This window comes from Chironomus tepperi, unplaced genomic scaffold (genome assembly GCF_022539635.2).
Source record: "Chironomus tepperi strain 1889 unplaced genomic scaffold, CSIRO-AGI_Ctep_v1 contig_85, whole genome shotgun sequence".
In the NCBI taxonomy this organism is placed as follows: domain Eukaryota; kingdom Metazoa; phylum Arthropoda; class Insecta; order Diptera; family Chironomidae; genus Chironomus; species Chironomus tepperi.
In genome coordinates, this window is record NW_027226207.1 from 9281148 (window position 1) to 9295097 (window position 13950).

Sequence of the window (13950 nt, forward strand, 5' to 3'; positions counted from 1 at the left end):
GAACGAGCGTACTGTAAGCGCACTCTTGAGGACGATCCTTCCCTGCTCGGATTTACGGCAAGTTGTAGCCAGTAATATACATAGTAACTAACCTGAGCAAGTTGTTGTCATGCAACTACTCCTAACCAGAGTTGGTGTCTAAAGAAGATCATGTAACTCAATTGATCTGTCCGACCAATGAAGCACTAAGTTTGACAACTTCAGATTCCAAAGTTCTCATCTAAGAATAAGATGTTCTCGTAGACATTACTCAGACATGCTCAAAACATTTCTTATAAGCAGCTAACAAAACTTTCCCAACCATCAACTCTGCCTAAGAAATGACACAAAAACCATTAAAAGAAACTCCATTAAATAAAATGTTAACCACAATACCCACCTACCACAAGCTCCAATGTTAATGAAATTAAAAGAAATTATCCGTGCCGATAATGAACAACTCAATAAAAATAAATCAAACAGAAGATGAAATTTTATGCTGCTTCTTCTGTTTAAAAAAGGCGGAAAGAAAACTGTTAAAGACATTGACAATAATGCTCATCAATTGAATGAGCAATAACGGTTATTGTTATCACACAAAATGTGAATTATTTACGTCCAAAAGCCTTAAGTCTGACTTTAATTGCTTAAAAATTCCCAAAAAAAAAAAATTGCCGAGCATTAAAAAAAATTTATTTCATCAACACGCGGCATGTGTTTCACATTGTTGATGGACTTTTCGTGTAAATCAGCTGATAAAGGCTGACTAAAATTGGAACTAGAATCCATAAAAAGCGCTGCAGACTATCCATACATTCTCATGACATTCCGACACATAATAAGCAACGCATAATCAGGTAATGACGAGTCTGCGCAGTTGCTGCATATAATCGCCACAAGAACTGCCGACACAGTCGAGTATCATCGAAACATCGCAAATAATTTTTCATCATTTCTGCACAGCGAGTCTTCGGAATTAAACTATATAAAAAAAATGTTTTTGTTACGTTGCATTTCCTTCTTATCGCTTTTCTTCAGTCTTCATTTGGCGGTTATTTCATTCAGATGCGAGATCGCTTGTGTGGTTGTGAAATATCGGAACTGATATAAAATTTATTTTTTCAAAAAAAGAAGAAAATACAATTTTTTTTTGGATATGCTGTGTAGAAAATAGTTAGCAACAGATTTTTTAAGCGGATAGTCACACTGGATGTGATCAATGCTAAACTAATTGCCGGTCATAAATTATATAAAAAAATGTGATAAAATCAATGGTACTTGAGAACTATTGAATCGTAATCGTTTAATTAGCAGATTAATATGAGATATTACTAATTATTTGAGATATTGATATGATTGAATGGATATGACATTGACATTTAAATGTGTGATGATATTTTGATTCTTGACAAGTGGGTGATAATTTGCTTATGGCTGATGGGTTGGAAATATGTTCTTGATTGGAAATAGGAAATTGAAACTGATTAATTTGGATGGAATTTTGAGTTGAAATTGATTGGAAAAATTTTGTGATTTTTGGATTTAAAGTTCTTAAATTTAAATTTTTTTGAAACAATTCGAATCTAAAAAGAATTTTTTAATTTAAATGAGATTTGAGATTTTGAGTGATTTTTTAAATGAAACTAAAATTTTAAAAATTTAGAAAACAAAAATTAAGAAATAAATTTTGACAAAGGAATCTAAAATTTTTCTAATCTGATATTGTGTGCTTTTTACAAATTGGAATTCGTGAAATCAGAAAACTTTAAAATTTCAAAAATTGTATTTAATAAATTTTAAAATTTAAAAAGTTTCTAAATTTAAAACTTCAAAAAATTTGAAAAGATTTAAAAGTTTTTAATTTTTAAAATTAAAGAATTTTAATAGTTTTAAATTTTTAAATTTAAAGAATTTTAAAAGTTTAAAATTTTGAATTTAAAGAATTTTAAAAGTTTTAAATTTTTAAATTTAAAGAACTGTAAAAGTTTTAAATTTAAAGAATTTTAAAAGTTTTTAATTTAAAGAATTTTAAAAGTTTTTAATTTAAAGAATTTTAAAAGTTTTTAATTTAAAGAATTTTAAAAGTTTTTAATTTTAAAATTCTAACGAATTTCAAAAATTTAGAAAATCTTAAATTAAAACATTTAAAATTTTTAAAATTAAAAATTTTCAAGGTTTTAAAATTCAAAATGTTCTAGAATTTAAAAATTAAAATTTTGATGATATTAAAAATTTAAAAAAAAGTAATTTCTTTAAGAAAGTTTAGAATTTAAAATATCGGACTTTAAGGAAATCAAAGTTAAATTTATTAAGAGACAAAATTTGCATTTGGACTTTTTAGATCAAAATTACTTTTATAAATCTGATATGAAATAACTTTTGTTTTACATTTTCTATTTTATAAAAGTTTTTTAAAATTTTCAAAATAATTTTTTCTTTAAATTTTAAAAACTGGTTAAAAACGGCACTAAGAAAAAATCTTAAAGAAAACTTTTAAATTTCTCAGCTCAATTTTTCTACACACTCAAAAATTCTCTCAATTTTCAATTTTCTTCAATCCTCCCCGGAAATCTCTTTATTCATTTCAATGTCACTGAACATGAATCGAAAGACGAAGAAAAAATTTTCAGGTTCATAAAATAATTTTTAACGCCTCATGAAAAGTTCTTTTACTTATTCCATTAGGATAATTAAAATATTCGTAAAACTGCAATAAAAAAATATATTTCCATTATCATAAATTTCACTCGTCATTTCTGAGCACAGGAAATATTGTTTAATTATTATGAATATTTTTATTCATCTTGAGCGGTCATTGGAAGTTTATTCGTAAGGACATCCAATAGATGATTTTTTGGAATGATACGATTGAGCTGAGCATGAGCTTTAATCAAGTATGAAAGGAAATTTAGATTAATTTTGTAAGTTGAATGAGTTTTTGATTGGATTTATGGACTTCGGTATGGGGGCAGTGATGGGCAACCTGTGTGTCGCGGTACACAAATGCACAATAGCTATGAAATTGTGCGATTTCGGTCGAGTCTTGATCAAAATTGTTCAAAAATGTATGCAGTCAAAAATTAAAGGTTGCCCACCCCTGGTATCGACTATATTAACAATAATCCATCACAATACATAAGCACTTTAACACAAAATCATATTTAATTATTGATAATCTGAGAATAATGGAATAAAGGAAGAAAAAAATCTATTATGCCTTCAAATAAACTTTATTTTCTAATTAAAACTTTTTCCCCTACGTGAGTTGATTACGATAAGATTGAATAATAGGGACTACATCCTGGAATATTATCTAATGTATTAAGGAGTCAATACAACAATTTGAGAAGTTCTTGCAAAACTTTTATTCTTGTAACAGTTGTGGTTGGCTTGAATGTCAAGGTTGACATTAAAAATTCAAAAGAAATGAGAAAATGTCGAAAAAGCTGTCAAAAGTTATTTTGTGAATTTTCGGAAACACCTAATTAATTATTTAGGATGAATGTTGATTAAAATGTTAAATTGAATTAAATGTTACAAAATTTGAAATTGAAAGTGAAAAGTTTTGGATATTTTTGGATATTTGCTTCGATCGAAAATCGCAGATCTGAATTTCCTTCGTTTTAGATGTGCAGGCTATGCTTTCTCGATATCGGGACCGGAACCGGGACAGTCCCGAGTCCCGAAAATCTTCCGGAACCGAGATTTCGGGAAAGCATAGTTCAAGCCTGTACTTCATAGATTGATGAAGCGTTCATTTTTCGTTTTCAGTTCTGAAGTTTGTGTCAAGTTTTGGTTTAATCCTAAGTCAGGCTCCAATGGAGTCAGATCGTCAATAGAGACTTCCAAACTCTCCGAATTTGGATACCTATCAACCCTGCCTTAGGTCTCTACTTTCCATAATTTCTCCTATGTTCTAATAAATTTCTAAACTTTTTCAAATTTATCCAATATTTTCAACCTTGCTACAAAATAAATGAGAGTAATCAACTCTTCAAATAATATCACGCAGCATACAAAACTCAATTTAAATTTGAAAAATCAATTATGAACATCAAAGGCGTTCGGAAGAAGATTGCACTAAAGGAAAATAGAATTAAAGCCAGATTGAAATGTTCTCGATTTTAAAATCGATACTGCAAGCTTTATAGGGACATATGTATACATCCCGAGTGGCACAGATGACTGTCAAATGGAGGCGATGAGGGGAGCCATCTGTATTTGTGTCGCTCATGTCTATATACTTACTTACTGGCACCATACTCCGACTTGGAGCCTTGGTTACTACAAAATGCTTTCTATCTGACTCTGTTACTGGCTGTATCACAAAGTTTGTACAAATTCTCAGTTTTGACATCTAACTGGCATTCTCGGGTCTACATAGAACATTAGAAATATCAATTTCCTTAATCAAGCTATTCAAATAATCAACTATCATTAAAAGTAATAGCAATACTCATGAAAAATCAAGGAATTATGACACATCAATCAATATCCAATGAAATCCCTTACTTGACATTACTACCCCACCCAACATTAAATATCAAGCGCAACAGTCAAGTCCGTTCAATTATTAAAATAGCTCGAACTAATCATCATTATACATATTTTCATATTTATCACAGTTCTCATATCTATAATCACCAATTGACGATAAAAATCAGCCATTTAAGGAAATTGAAATTGATCATAAAGTCAGCAACAGCCGAACGAAACTAATTTTCCAGATCATGAAAGGAAATAAATTAATTTGTACAATTTTTTTTGAAATAAACAGTACAGTGTATGTAAATAGTCATTAAAAGCAGCAGAAAGAAAAAGGAAAAAAGAAGTTAATCGAATAATATTTGTGCTGTATATACTGTGAAGTGGTCGAAGTGAAATTAATTTTCTATTTACAATTCATTCATTCATTACACTTGAATGCTGACTCATTTAATTTATTGAATACGCAAGTTATAGTAATTGGAATGATTGGAATGTGCAAATAATATAAAAAAAATCCTTTGCTGTGAACAGAATCAAGGTCTTAAAAATTTTCAGTGTTTATTTATCTTGTGAATTTATCTGCTATTGAGCGGAATTTTGTGAGATTGAGTGGATTAAAATTACTTTGTGTACATCATGAAATTATGAGGATTTTTTTTTTGAAGCTGTTTAATATTCTTAGCAGAAATAATCGATTAAGAAGAGAAACAATATTTTGAATATTTTTAAGCATCTGGAATTTTTTATCGTATGTAGAATTAATTTTGTGTAATTTTTTAAAAGATTTTGTTAGTTTTATATCGAATGGTGAAGAAAAGACTCGATTATCACATGCAAAATTCAAGTCGACTTCGAGCTTTACTTTATTCGGAAAATTTCAAATTATTATAAAAAGACTTTTATCCTTAGCAGCAATTTAGAACGAATTTTGACCGAATTTGTAAGGAAAAGATAGCTTACCAGCGATAGTTCGAAGAGGATATCAGTGGATTCTTATGATAATTAATACTAATTACGGTACATGTTCTAATCCGTACCCTATTGAAAAGGAATTTTGCATAGCAAAATAAAAGTATATAAGTTAATGCAACTTCTCTTATAAAAAAAGACCAAAAATTTCACTTAAATGTACGAAATAATTAAATTTTGATCGTCAATTTCTTCAGAAATTTTAAAAATTTTGGCCCAAATTTCAAATGATGAAATTTTCTTCTTGATTGAAATTTGCAGGAAAATCTTCAAAATCCAAAATTATGCAGTTAAATTCGGTTTCAGGTCTGCTTTCCTCACAATTTTATTCAAAATTCGTTCGAAATTTCTGAGTGGGATATTGACTCATTTAAAAACCATCAATATTTTGAAAATCAAATGATCATTTGATATAAAGATAATCAAGGGAGTATCTAAGGTATCTAAAGGAAGAAGGTGTGGAGACCAACAACCTTTCTCTTTCAAGACACAATTATTCAATTTGTCAGGGTTTGTTCGTAACAAAAATTCCCTAAAATCTTCTGGACCCCTGAATGGTCATTAGTAGGAGCGGAAAAAGTAATAAAAATTATTCCGGACTCTTTGGTTCGTAGCTTTATTCCAAGCTTATTAGAATGAAAAATTAATAAATTCCAATTGTCAAGCACACCAAATGTACAGTACTTTAATTACTGAAATTTCATATAAATCCAAAATATACAGTTAGTACAGTACTGTAGATTGAAGTGTCTGATCCTTGATTAATTCTGAAATGTCAATATTTAATTTTTCAAAAGAAGTCAATTTTTAATACTTAATCCAATAAGACTTGAAAAATATATTTATCACAGATATCAAGATCAAAGGAATGTCCCCACAAACGACTAGACTTTTTTCTCCATAAACATAATATCAAAAATCTTGTTATGCTTAACTTAATAATTTTCTCTTTTCCTTCTCCTCACACAGCATTATCTCATTTTTGATAAACTGAATTTCAAAACATAAAAGTTTTAATCTCTTAAATCTCATTTTAAATCGCTGTGTACAAAATTCAATGTAATCTATTCTTTTTACTGTTATTCCTATTTTCACATCCTTAACAAGCAATTTTTGGATTATTTTTAGAGATTAATGAGATATTTGCTGTGATTAATTATCTTCTAATGTTCGGAGATGCTGATAAGAAAAAGAGAAATTTTTGCAACATTAAGAAATAATTCAGTAATTAGGACAATTTTTTATGTCGTGGAACTTCTAATTTTGTATATTGAGGGGGTTGACAACCTCTCCGATGATACATAATAAATTGAAATTAAATTTGAAGACAATGCAAATGTGAAGCATAAAAGACTAAAATAGCTGAATCAGCATTGCAAGTACCCAATGTAATATGAGATTGATTCACTCCAGTTAAGCATGCTTATCAGAATGCTTATTCGATCGATACATACTGAAATATACAGCTGTGTCCTCATACTGCTGTGTCAACCACTTGGAAGCTTCTTTCAGGCGGGGCTTGTTTGGTTCCAATTATTTTGTAGACTTGAACATGTTTTGATGTGTTTCGACCGAGTTGGGTAGGACAAACTATTTATCCAAAAGACACACGGTGTAGGAATTGTGAAAAACTAAGTCTCACGATGCCAAGCCAATTGCGTGTTGCTAAATTAAGTGAAATCAAGCTTCAATCCAGATTTATGCCAGTCTGGAGAAGAGTAACGCTAGTTTATGACAGACTCATGCTAGATTTCAGCCAACTTGTAACCAGACTAAACTCATCTTGGCCCTCAACCCCAGGCTTCCTACGCTGTGTGTCTTTCAAGCAATGTTCAAGGCTATATTTTTGACAAAGGGAACGTTCGGAAATTACACATCGTTGAAAAAGACATTTTTTAGATCCCCTACCCCCACCGTAATGCTTCTTACCAATATCATAAATCAAAACCCGAACTCAATATCAAAATTACAGCCCCTAATGTATAATCATTAACCGACCCTCAAAGATAAGAGATCAATGATATAATTTTAAATGACAATTATAATTATCTGCTAATAAATACTTTTCATACCCAATAAAACCAATTTTTACGATAAATATGAAATCATTGCGTATCTTATCTGCTCCCCAAAGCACCAAATCATTTCGTCTAAGTCATTAATCGTCTACAAAGTTTCCACAAGTGAATTCCATCTAAATTGGTCGGAAAGAAAACTTTTTTTATTATCTCGAGAATCCCTTCATGGATTGTCACGTAATTTGATTGTAGAAGGATGAAAATCCAGTCCAAATATTAGTAAGGCTTAAAGTCTTCTTTAAATTAAGCTCCACGATTGAATACACAAACATATTAAAGTATTTAACATCTATTCAGGCATGAAATATAATATCGATTACTTCCTGTTCTACAGTAAATTTCAATTTTATAGTCGATTAATGTTTCTTCATAGCATCCGTAAGGCTTTTAAGCTTTCGACAATAAATTTATGTCGATGGAAAATTTTTGAATTATGATTGAAACTTCCTCGCTTCATGAAGTTTTCCAATTAAATGTTTCGATTCCTTTTTTTTTTGCAAAGAAACAATGAGTTGTGCTGTATTTAATGGGATTTGATACGGTATTGGAATTGGGTGTAAGATGAAGTTTAAGGTATTTGAGAGTTTATTTTGTGTATTTGATATGGGAATATTGAATTGAGAAATTGTTGAAAGTTACGGATTTTGGAATTGCATTCTGATAAAATGGTTTTGGATTGTTAAGGTAGGTTGACTTAATAAGAAGAATAACTAACAAAAACTATGAAGCTATTGTTGAATCTTTAGGAAAAGTTTCAACTATGCAGTTCATTTAATATTGAACAAATGTCCACAAATGTGCTTAAATGGACGTATTATCAATAAATTATGGATAGAATTGTAAAGGTATTCACAGCTTTAAGAGTATTATCGATATCATCAACACGTTGAGCTTCTGAATATACTTTTTGAAACTTAAATGTTCTTTTGTCGGATATACTATTTAAAATTACTCTTAGATACTTCATATACTTACATATGTACTGAAAAAGAAGTAAAAAGACACAAAAAATGTCCAGGCTGGCTTGGAGATAAATTTTCGGGATTGGGATCAGGAATGAAATTTTCGGGTTTTCCCGAATTTTGACATTTTCAGGATTCCGGGATTTTTCAAATATCTTGATCATGATCTTGATCTTGATTGCGAGAAAGCATACTTGGAGTCAAATTTGGAAAAATCCACCCATATTCCTTTGAGACGATACTCATCTCGAGCCTTAGATCTGCAATAATGTATAGAAGTTATGTAATGGCAAGAGATGAAGGATATGCGACTGAACAAAAATACGTTAAAACTAGTTAGTGACCAGTTAATGACTAGTTCTAACGTATTTTGGTCCATTCGGTAAGAGAATTCTTTTCATAGATGTTATATATTGAACCACTCATTTTAAGGTCTAAATCAGAAGTGTGCAGCCTTTTATCCCTTGAAACACACTTCAGTGGTAAGCTTCGACCAAAAACACACATGATATATGATTCCTGGCATTTCCAACTATTTTTGACGGCACTCTAGTGTTTCGGGGCACACATATTGCTCAAAACTGCCTTAAACCAAAGTTCACAGAGGTTTGAGGGTCTGGATTCAGTACTGGCGCATTCAGATTAGAGTTCTGCAATATTTTGTCTATTTTTACCCATTTAGAATATTTACAGCTTCATTTAATTACTCCATCTTAGTCCAATTTTGTCATTTTCTTATATTTTCTCTATTATGACATAATTCAACATATACTGCCATATGCTCCTTAATCAATCAATAAAACATACAAAAAGCATTAAGCACACAATCTTGAATTAAACTCCAACAATCCCTTCAACTTCCTCAAGGTCACCATATCCAACAAAAATATAAAATTTTACAATAACAGAATTGAAACCAGAAATTCTATGATCCATAAAATCACATTATATAGCTCATGACCCATTAAACCTTTTTTTGATCAAATATATGGACGTAGCATTGCTACATCCACTCATAACATCATCCACCCACATATAATAAAACATTTTATTCCCTGATTATAGTTCAATAATAAAAATGTCACTTACGGTCTTTAAAGCGGTTCTATTGAGTCATTCTGCTCTACCCCAAAAAAATGACATAATTATGTAGTTTAATGGATAAGTTTACGGCAGGGTAAAGGTTGTAAATCTTAACGGTCTAATAATCTTTGAACTTTTTTGGATACGACCTGGACTCTATTATAGCTGCATATTTCTATCATTTGACGACATTTCAATTTATTCTGAATATCGATTTAACATTTTTTTTTTTTGCCTATTTTTAAGCATTATCATCCTGTCATTGCCCTTTTTTGAAAAATTCCTTCAATACATATGCTGCAAAAAAATATTATCTCCATGCGGTCGCAAATGCTTGTGCCATAAAGTCGTGAGGGGAATTTGCCTTTTTTCTGGGTGTCATGAAAAATGCGGTTTACTGCAAACAAAAAAACGGGGGTTTCTTTTATGCCATCCAGCATATTGAGCCTTTTTGACCTTTATTTTTTTGCTACATTTTTCTGTGGAATTTTCATATTCATGTGAGAAGTTGAAGAGATAAGGGAATATTTTTGTATTGTTGAAGCCGAGGAATTAGAGTTGGTATGCGTCCATTTGGTGGCTGCCTTCATCTTCACGTTACATTAGGGGTCAGCTGGCTAAGGCGGAGGAACTCCTGATTTTTTCTAAGGTATAAGGCTTTCTAAGGGCAAAATATAGCTGTTTCGCAATTAGAAGCCCGGCATTTAAGATCGACGGCATTTCTTATGGTGGTCGGCTTCCACGTCCTGTCAACTCTTCGAGCAACAGATTTTGATATTGTCGGTCATTTGATTGCTGTCAATTTTAAACTGAACTGTTAGTTATACGAGAATGGTCAAGAGGAATCAGGTGTGAATACCAGAATTATCCTACAAATGTATGATAAGGGCTTTCTCCAGTGGTGGACAACCACTAGTATGTTCCGCGAAAAATGAAAGGCTGCTTACCACTAGCTTTTCAGAGTTGTCAGAACTTTGCGAGTAGAACTCCAAAAGTCGAAGAAAGCGTCTACAATTGAGTCCAGATTGTGCCAACACTGTTCAGACTAATTTTGAAACATTCTTATATCCAACAGACATTGAACATGCTTTCATGGTACCGTGATGTCATTACAGTACCAAGTGAGCATACTCTTTGCCTTTTATGGTTCCCGATGCCAAGACCGAGAATATTTCAGGACTTCGAGACTTCGGTTAACCTTATCTCATATAAGACCATTCACCGCTCGGGTCACATCCAAAACAATTTTGTAAACACAAAAGCAAACAGCTATTAACGTCAAAAAAGAACAAATTTACTGCCCAAATTCTTGATTTTTCTTATTTGTCAACTATCTTGTTTCATTCGTGAGTCTTCGATGTGTACGATAACAACTTTTTTACTGAGCTTTTAATGAAACTTTTATTTCGATGAATGTTTGTAGTGAAGAATAAGTTTGAGAATAAATCATGCAGCCAGTGAAGTTCTTGCTTTGAGGCTTTGGTTCTTATTACTTTGTCTTTGAGAAGAATTTGAAGAAGAACAAATTCTGTTGATGGAAACTGTGATACTAATGATTTTTTGATAGGATCTTTAGTTTAAGTTTGAGAAATAAAGGAATAATTTTGAATGCTTAAAGGTATGGAATATGCAAATTTTTGGACATTACAAGCCGGAGTAAAATGGTCTTCCTAATTGCCTATTACATTAACGGCCAATTATCGGTTCTTGATGGATTGAAAAGGAATTCAAGTCGACATGACTCTTACGTGGCACCAAATTCGATTCAATTCAGGTACCACGTCAGAGCAACGTCAACTGGTACCGGATTTCGGATCGATTAGCTGACTTGTGATATTCGAGCAAGCTTCATCAATCCCATTCCAACAGATTTTCAAAATCATATTCACCGACCACATGTTCCACCAAAATAAAAATCAATTCCTACCACCCCAGAAGTCACACAAATAAAACTTTAAAATCCCCCCAGCTTTAAATTGAATCATTTTTGGCACATTTTCAAGGCACACTTAACAAATCTCAACAAAAGAATCATCGACAAAGCTAAGTTCAATGAACATTATGCTTGTGAATTATCAACTCGAATCCATTCTTTCATGTGACAACCACTTGAATAACAGCCTCATATCTGATAAATCGAATAACGGTGAATGGGTTCAGTCGGATGATAATAATGAGAATTAAAATTGAATTATATTCCTTTTTTTTTGTGTGAGTATTGTATTCTGTCGAGCCTTTGTAGTGTAAATTTTTTACATGAAAGAAGTATCGAATTACAATATGTATGATATCTATTTATAGGAACAAACGTCAGATGCTTGATGAAATATTCAACAAGCCTTTTTTTTTAAAAAATCCTCTACCATTTTTCAATACTAAGCTGTTTAAATTTAATTTTAAGGCTTTATGTTATTGCATTTTTGGGAGCTTTTTTTGGATGTGACATTTGAAAAATTTGTTGTTATTGTTGAATAGACCCGGTTGCTCAGTGATAGGAGCATGCGACCGGAGATCTTAGGGCAGGGGTTCGAGTCCCACTCCTTACCTTACCTTCGCTTTCAATCATTAGATCATCTCTCAACTGATGTCTTAAACTGGCTCTATCTCAGGCTAACTTTTGCCAGCCTTCAATGCCAAGTGCTACACTGTATCTATCAACAGCTTTCTTCCGAGTCCCACTCGGGATCCAACATTGGGAATCCATTTATATCCTGAATGAAACTCAAAGTCCGCATGCATTTACAAGTTTCAGGCCATATTGTAGAAATTGCCATTTTTACAATAGCTTTTTACTTTCATGCATGTACATATGCAGCATCACAAAAATATTTCCAAAGCTAACTCCCAATTTCCTAGAAATTTACACAATTTCCTTGGCATCTACTTCCAAATCTACCATACAAAAGCACTCATATACCCTAAATATGGCTTCAAATCTAATTTGCATCATAATTCGCATTCCCTTTGACATTCGAACTTAACAAGGCTTCCTCACATGTCAAATATCAAAAGGTCAAAATCTCATTAAGCTTTTTGTCGTTAATTCCCAAAAGCCCTCCGTCTATCCAGTCATTAATAATAAATCACATTACACGTCTGTAATTAATACACTTTAAGGGTTGATAGCTTCAAGCTTTCTTTTGCAATAAAATATTTGATGTCATAATTTTCATGTCAAAACATGACAGGCAATATTAAATTATTTACCGGCAAGCTTCATTCATGAGAAAAAAAATTCTTTACGTAAACATTTTCCGACAATCTGCTTCTCGTTTCATAATAATTACCAGACATTAGGTGTGTCTATGTCTGAAGGCTTTATTTAGATCTACCGACATGCGATTCTAATTGCTTGCAAGTGCTTCTTCTTGAATTCTTATGTGAAATATTGGAGTCAATTAATTTACCTTGAACGGTGGCGCTTGACTTTGACAGGTTTGTTAAAAAATTGATGGAAGTTTTGAGAGGAAGAAGATGATTTTCATTCGTTTGGCTTAATTGCTGTTTGAAGGTTTTTGAGTTATGATTTTTAAAATTACTCATTATGCACCCTGCAGGCAGGTATCGCTGTTTGTAATGAGTTGAGGATTGTGGAATCCAGAGTTGGCAGAACTCTAATGTTGAGGTGTCTTCAATGGAGTCCGGACCAGAGTTGCAAAACAGGTTCCTGTGACAGGTAAAAACCGTTTAAATTCTTGATTCTGGACTCCATTAGAGGTGACTCTTCTTTTGGGAAGCTCTTCCATAGTGGACTTTTTGGACTTTTGGAGGCTAGACTCTCAATTGGGTTTTTTCTCCGTTGGACTTAAATAACAAATTTAGCAAAATCTAACAAGAATCTCCACAGATTCAAGCTATGATTTATTTAGCCATATTAATAATGCTGTGATAAATTCATCACGACTGTCATCACTGATCTCACAATTTGGTTGATTCAAGTAGGAAATTAAAGTCTAAAATTAGATATTCAGCAATGAAAACAGATAGCTCGACCTTTGGATCATTATTTATTAATGTCGGATATTTGGGTCAGTAATTGTTGAAATTGTAAAATCCGAAATCTTTTGACCCGAATGACATAAGCAGGCTAAGGCAAAGCCATATAGCTGATAAATAGATCCTTGTTGTCACTCGGATAGGGTATGTAAATTTGAATTAACCCTTCTCAATCAGGCAAGGTTGAGGACAAGGTCATGCAAGTTCAATATCATTTATCATTGATACAAATAGAGTAGCTATGCCACATCCACAAAAAAAAGGTCGATACTATTTTTGTTTTGAATATATTTGTGTCTGTTTGGCATCCAATTTTCATCCTTTTTGTAATGACTTAATTTACATCGAAAGGTAAAATTGGGTTAGTTATCATTTTTCGTGATTGTAAAGCAACA

At 31.8% G+C, this 13950-nt stretch overlaps 1 protein-coding gene across 4 annotated transcripts in view; it reads left to right on the top strand.

The window, feature by feature from the left end:
• The first annotated feature begins 1040 nt into the window (after positions 1–1040).
• RYa-R (RYamide receptor) overlaps positions 1041–13950 on the top strand; it is a 173737-nt gene continuing 160827 nt past the window's right edge. For 2 of the 4 annotated variants that reach the window (XM_070635053.1, XM_070635057.1), the window contains exons 1-2: positions 1041–1253; positions 4605–5215. The gene's annotated coding sequence lies outside the window, so the exon portion shown is untranslated. Of the gene's footprint in view, positions 1275–4604; positions 5216–13950 lie in introns of all 4 variants that reach the window. The other 2 variants (XM_070635054.1, XM_070635055.1) reach the window with 2 other exon arrangements.